The sequence below is a fragment of the Cebus imitator genome, unplaced genomic scaffold (genome assembly GCF_001604975.1).
Source record: "Cebus imitator isolate Cc_AM_T3 unplaced genomic scaffold, Cebus_imitator-1.0 Scaffold176, whole genome shotgun sequence".
Lineage (NCBI taxonomy): Eukaryota > Metazoa > Chordata > Mammalia > Primates > Cebidae > Cebus > Cebus imitator.
Window position 1 is genome coordinate 1768365 of NW_016107491.1, and position 7431 is coordinate 1775795.

The 7431-nt window shown below is 37.1% G+C and overlaps 1 pseudogene; it reads left to right on the plus strand.

Moving 5' to 3' along the window:
- The first annotated feature begins 2240 nt into the window (after positions 1 to 2240).
- Positions 2241 to 2629, plus strand: LOC108315641 (annotated as a pseudogene).
- Positions 2630 to 7431: the final 4802 nt, after the last annotated feature.

Consider the following 7431-nt stretch of genomic DNA (forward strand, 5'->3'; position numbering starts at 1 on the left):
ATTATCCTGTAAAAGAAGACCAGAGACACACACAATTTCCTTGATCCCCCCGAATCTAAATGTTGCATAAGGGGACATCCAAAAAAAGAACAGAAATTACTTAAGATGAAATAATTTGGTTCAGCTAGGTACCTTGTAGATACAGGATCAAAATTTGCTGTAAATAAAGAGATATCATTGGGACAATTCTTTCCATTTGAACAAGATGTAAAGGCCTATGTCTAATATAACCTGCTTATGGGGAAAAAGAGAAGGGAAGAAAAAGAAAAATCTAAATCATGCTTGCTACCTGGCTGAGATCATTCATACCCTAAACCTCAGTATCACGCATATACCCATGTAACAAACTTGTACAAGTATCCCATGAACATAAAATAAAAGTTGAAATAAAAATAAATAAAAAATCTAAATCAGCCCACTTCACAACGGGGGTGACAGAGTAGTGTTTCTGATGAGTGTTTTGTTTTTGGGTTTTTTTTTTTTTTTGCCCCCAATTACTTCTTTGTTGTTGTTTTTTCTTCTGACATAATTAAAAGTCGAAGGATAATGTTTAGCCCTGCATTCCTGAGGAGAAGCTTTGCTTGCAGAGTGGTAAGTGACTCTTCCTGGTGGTGTTTATCATACCCTTCCTTAAAAGGCCTGCCAGGTATTCATGCCTTACTAGTAAATCTTTGACAAAGACAGTGCTCATCTTGTCCGGGGCTATTGTTACTTATAATTACTAATACTAAAGATAAATATGTCTTAAAATGTGGATAGATACATTGCAACAACTATGTGATGAAAGCAGGGAAGAAAGGCCGGGCGCGGTGGCTCAAGCCTGTAATCCCAGCACTTTGGGAGGCCGAGGCGGGTGGATCACGAGGTCAAGAGATCGAGACCATCCTGGTCAACATGGTGAAACCCCGTCTCTACTAAAAATACAAAAAATTAGCTGGGCATGGTGGCGCGTGCCTGTAATCCCAGCTACTCAGGAGGCTGAGGCAGGAGAATTGCCTGAACCCAGGAGGCGGAGGTTGCGGTGAGCCGAGATCGCGCCACTGCACAACAAAAAAGAGAAAAAAGAGTGAAACTCCATCTCAAAAAAAAAAAAAAAAAAAAAGAAAGCAGGGAAGAGTTTTGATCCCCATCTAACTGTGAAACAGTCTGAGAGAGACTAAGCTCTTCAGAGGGTACAATGGCTAAGAAGGGGAGGAACCAGGACTACAGCAGAGCCATCTCCATACCATTCCAGGTTTTCACCTCTCAAGGCCAAGTATAGATGCTTGTACTAACACAGAGAAATAAATGCTGTACATAATAATACAACCCCACAGACAACTAACAAGTCATTTGTAAAGAAAATCAATTGTTTTTCTTGCCTTTTCTTGGAATGATGTCTAAAATTAGATTTCTCAACGAGGTAGACGGATTTGAAACTTGCAAGGTATTGCCGAACACTGAATGTTCCTTTGCAAAATAGGGACTTGAGCTAAATAAGTACTTTAGCTCAAGCTGTTTTTTTCTTCCAGTTTTCTCATCCTTATATCAGTAGCAGACAAGAGGCATGTCAAACAATGACAAAATAATTTTGAATTTTACAATGCGCTTTAACAAATCACCTCACTCGCTCTACACTGTAACAGCCTGTAAATGCAAATGCCACATTTATCTTAAGGGTGCAGAATGTCAGAATAGAAAAGGTCCCCTCAGCATTTCTGTCACAATAGGAAACTGTAAAATTCCACAGGCACACTATACAATGCAGCTCTTATTTAGAAAAGGAAGACAAACCAAGGGCATGAGACAATATATTATTTGTTTTTAGTGTTTCTTACATTCAAATTATTTTACTTCAGACTACAAGAAGCAAAGAGAGATAACCCCAAATAAAGCTCCTCCTAAACTTCAAAACTCTGCTAAGGGTTTGAAGACAGACATAGGATGTCTGCCAGCATTGATAAGAAACTGTAAAAGAAAGGACACAACCTTAGGAAGTGGAAGATACACAAAAGTATATTTGTTACTCAACCAAGTAAAATTATGATAAAGAACAGTTGTACCATTTGTGTGAGGAGAAAGCTAAAATTTTAAATACGGCCATATATTTTTCTCATAGCAGCAATCTAAATAGATATTCTTTTTGAGATTTTCATCAAATTTGAAGTTATAAACCTCACTTTTATCGATTTTACTCATTGATAATCATTAAAAAAATAAGTCATGTGCTCTTCCGGGGACGTTGTGTGCAGGCACTCAGAATGGTCCAGCGTTTGACATAACGACGTAGGCTTTCCTACAATACCGCCTCTAACAAAACTCAGCTGTCCCGGACCCCTGGTAATGGAATTGTTTACCTTTATACCAAGAAGGTTGGGAAAGCACCAACATCAGCATGTGGCGTGTGCCCAGGCAGGCTTTGAGGGGTTCGTGCTGTAAGACCTAAAGTTCTTATGAGATTGTCCAAAACAAAGAAACATGTCAGCGGGGCCTATGGTGGTTCCATGTGTGCTAAATGTGTTCGTGACAGGATCAAGCGTGCTTTCCTTGAGGAGCAGAAAATCGTGGTGAAAGTGTTGAAGGCGCAAGCACAGAGTCAGAAAGCTGAATAAAAAATGAAACTTTGAGTAATAAAAATGAAAAGGCTTGCTGTAAAAAAAAAAAAAGTAAGTCGTGTGGAAAATGCTATGAACATTTTACTAGAGGCTTTTAGTAAAATAAAACACTTTAAAACATTTTTAAATATACTTCTTTCTAGGGATTATGCCAAGTGTACACTTGAAAGCCTGTTTCTCTTTGATGAGAGCTAGAGGTAACTCATAATCTAATTGTCATGGTTCATGGAATTCATTCCCAACCTATTCATTAATACGCTAAAAATATTCATCGAACAACTACTGTGAGCTATGCACCATGATTGTGATATAAACTAAAAAAAAGGCTCCCACTAATATTCTCTATAATTGAAGCTTTCTCCTTAAGCATCTGATGCAGCAGTGAATTCCTTCTACATATCACTCTTTATTCATAACTCAGTTGAGACGAAAGCAGCAGGATATATTTATCCAGAAAATCTGTAAATTATTTAAAGCTACAGTGGCTTTCTTTCAAACATCACTACAACTTATCTAGGGCAGCAGCCTAAAACAATGTCAAAGTTTACCTGTTCCCAGTATTTTTCATTTGCATAGACAGTGAATAATTCATACTTCAAAACTCAATTAAACTTTAACCTTATAAATTTTTTACTTGTTCATATTGGAAAAATTATACATAATTGTCCTTTGATTAGAAAGTAATATGTTTTCTTTATAAGATATATCATACTTTGATAACTTCCTTGAACTTTATAATATCAAACTTTTTATGAATGGAAGATTTATATACCATTATTGCCTTAGAGAGCAAAGCAAATGCTAACACATTATTAGATATAAATACATCTAAAATTTAGATTTTTTTATTATAATTTTATAATACAATTTTCGTACATAAATTTAAATTATACTAAACTTTTAAGAACAAGTTATTTACATAGATTTATCTAGTTGATTTTCCAGAATTTGAACCTTTTTTTTTTCATTTAAGTTATTAAATCAGTTTCTCTACTATAAATGGTATAAAATCTCATTCTAACTTAAAAGTTTTAAAACATTGACATATCAGGTTATTAGTTTACTAACACGGAAATACATTTTAATATTAATCTATCTTCATTACATGTATTTAAAAGTTTTAAGCTAAACAACAAAATCATAAGTAGAGTACATTTCAGTATTACAATTTAACTATTTTTAAGAAGCATGTAATGAAAATACATGAATAGTAGAGTTTTCACTAGGAAGAGCTTTTGGATTAGTGAGACCAATAAAACGTTTGTTTTATCATTTGATTCACATTTTCCTGAGCTAATTTTTTTAAACTATCAGAAAAGAGATTTGGTGTATTTGGTTTGGAATAGCAAACAGTGAAGTCCCACAGTCATCAACATGTGGTTGTGGAAGTGAAAAAATGGGCCATGGCTATAAATCTGAAGTCTTAGGATGGCAAGAAAGGCTTTGTGTTGGGGCTTGTGTTTAAAGAAGAACTCTGTGAAATAAATTACATAGAAGAGAAATTATACTGATGAGTCCATTTTTTCCTAGATAGCCTAAATTTACTCATCCAGACTTCTGAAAAAGTAGGACCGTCTGGTTTCTGGCCTCACGGCAATTCTATATTCTAAAAGGTTTAGACTCCTCATTTGTCAACACACATGGGGAAGCTATGGTAATGGAGTCTGAATTAAGGATTTGTCTGTGATTTGATTGTCCTTGCCTAGAAAACAGCAGCAACAACGCTCTTAAAGAGATCATCTAAGAACTTAATCCTCTCAAAATACCCCATTGCCTCTTCTCCCACTAAATCAACTAGGATAGAAATAGAAGCCTGGTGCCAAAAGGATCTAACATAAATATAATCAGACTGATTATCTGAAAAACATGTCAGTTGTCATGAACTTCAACTTTTTAATTGTGCTGTTAACGTACTTCTGAAATACAAGCTCTGCCCATATACTTTACGTATGCACCTTCAATAAGGAATTAGTTTGGAACAATTAAGTAATAGTAAAGGAAGATAACATTTTTGTAAGTTTTATAACAAAAGCTCCAAGCTCTTAAACCATTCTCCATTTGAAGCTCAACTATATAGGGGAGACACTAATCTATAAACAAACTTTCTGCCCAAAATTTTACACACACACAAATTTTTTTTTTTTTTTTTTTTTTTTTTTTTTTTTTTTTNAACCTTTTGTTTTTGAGATAAAGTGTTTATTCCATACCCTAACATTCAAAGTCCTCCGTCAAGAACCGTCTTTTCCAAATATTCCAATTTTAGCTCATTTTAAAACATAGTCATTCTACTCCATTCATATTTACTTTCATACGTGTGTGTGTGTGTGTGTGTGTGTGTGTGTGTCTTCACCTCTTTTGGGTGGAATTGACTGTTCATGTTCATTTTTCTTTCTTTTATTTTTTTTTTTTAGACAGAGTCTTCTTCTGTCACCCAGGCTGGAAGTGCAGTGCCCCGATCTTGGCTCACTGCAACCTCTGCCTCCCAGGTTTTAGGGATTCTCCTGCCTCAGCATCCTGAGTAGCTGGGATTACAGGCTCATGCCACCACGCCTGGCTAATTTTTGTACTTTTAGTAGAGATGGGATTTCACCATGTTGGTCAGGCTGGTATCAAACTCCTGACTTCATGATCTGCCTGCCTCGGCCTCCCAAAGTGCTGGGATTACAGGCATGAGCCACCACGCCCAGCCATAAAAATTTTCTTAATGTGTTTGTTTTACAAATTATCAAAACTAAGTTTCTCTCTGAGTCATCTCTGTGTCATTCCCTACCTAATTTTTTTCATATTTACCTGGCTAATACAATGCAAAAAGAGAATTAATGATGAAATCATGGTACCCTGTGAATAAGTACTGAGTGTATTAGAAGTTATAGCAATAATATATGCCCAATTTTCATAACTTTCACAACATTATGACTATCAGTGATAGGAAGAGATTAATCATTTTCAGGCTGACACATCTCAAATGTGCTTATGATTCACCAGATCAATTTAAAAATGTCAAATCTAAATCTTAAAGTCATTTCAATGGCATGCTGGATAGTCATTTGAATAGCTCATCTCAGTAAGGATTTGATATTTTTATGGGAGTTACTAAGAAATTATTTTAAGCAGATAGAGAGGACAAGGGGTCCTTGGTAAGATTTTCTTTTCTTTTCTTTCCTTTTTTTTGAGACAGTTCTGCTCTTGTTACCCAGGCTGGAGTGCAATGGCGCGATCTCGGCTCATCGCAACCTCCGCCTCCTGGGTTCAAGCAGTTCTCCTGCCTCAACCTCCTGAGTACCTGGGATTACAGGAGCGTGCCACCATGCCCAGCTAACTTTTGTATTTTTAGTAGAGACGGGGTTTCACCATGTTGACCAGGACGGTCTCGATCTCTTGACCTCGTGATCCACCCGTCTTGGCCTCCCAAAGTGCTGGGATTATAGGCGTGAGCCACAGCGCCCGGCCCAGTTTTATTTTCTTTTAAAGCAGCTCCAGAAACATTTCTTATCTAGCAGAAAAGCAGGTTGAAGGGCCTCACTATGTTTGATATGCAAATACAGGCCATTAGAAACTGGGTCCACCCAGTATGACAATTCCCGCCTTCTTCTTCGTGTAGCCACATGTGCCTAGCATCACGGCCATACCCACATATCCCCACGTGTGTACAACATCATGGTGCCCTGTATTTGCATATTAAAAGGCAAGGTTGGGGGGCCAGTTTTTTCCCAGGCTGCATGAATGACATACTTGGTCAAACCAATCTCCTGGACCCTCTGCAAATCAGACACCACCTTAGAGTTCCCTCTCTCTGCTGGTAGCCCCCTTCCTTCTGTCTCTGTACTGTGGAGCTGCTTCCCTCTTTGTTGCCTATTGAACTTACTACGGTCCGTAAAACCACTCCACTTGAGTCCGTGTCATTTTATTTAAACCAGTGTAAGACAAAGGACCCTGATGTTCCTTCAGTCGACAGCGGTATCAATATTATCTTAGGTTTTTAATGTGAAACCCCAAAACTGCCCTGATTCTAAATTAGGTGCTGCACATCAACTGGGAATTATTTCCAAAAATGAATACCTAGCCGGCACAGTGGCTCATGTTTGTAATCCCAGTGCTTTGGGAGGCCGAGGAGCGCAGATCACGAAGTCAGAAGATCGAGGCCATCCTAGCTAACATGGTGAAACCTCGTCTCTACTAAAAACACAAAAATTATCTGGGCATGGTGGCACGCACCTGTAGTCCCAGCTACTCGGGAGGCTGAGGCGGGAGAATCACTTGAACCTGGGAGACAGAGGTTGCAGTGACACGAGATCAGCCATTGCACTCTACCCTGGTGACAGAGACAGATGGAGAATCCATCTAAAAAAAAAAAAATTACCCAAAGGTTCTTTAACCCAGTGAGGTGAATTCCATGTTTCAGAAGCTTGAACATAACCTAAAATAGTAAAGTTTCCTTTACATGAATACTAGAAAGTATTTTGTTACATAGAGAAAAAATTAAATATCTGATTTTAAGAGTTCTAAAACACTAATATATAATAAATTGTACATTTTAAAACATTTTGAAGTATACAAGTGACTATAAATTTATAAATAGTAATTTGACAAAATGTTTTACATGTAATTAAAAACATATTTTTGAGATGGTTCTTTTATGTGAGTTTAATTAGCACATTTTCTCTTTTAAACATATATAATGTACAATGTCTTAAGAATGTCAGACTCTTCCCAACGTGTGGACTTTTTTTTTTTTTAATTTATTTTATTGCACTTTAGGTTTTGGGGTACATGTGAAGAACATGCAAGATTGTTGCATAGGTACACACGTGGCAGTGTGATTTGCTGCCTTCCTCCC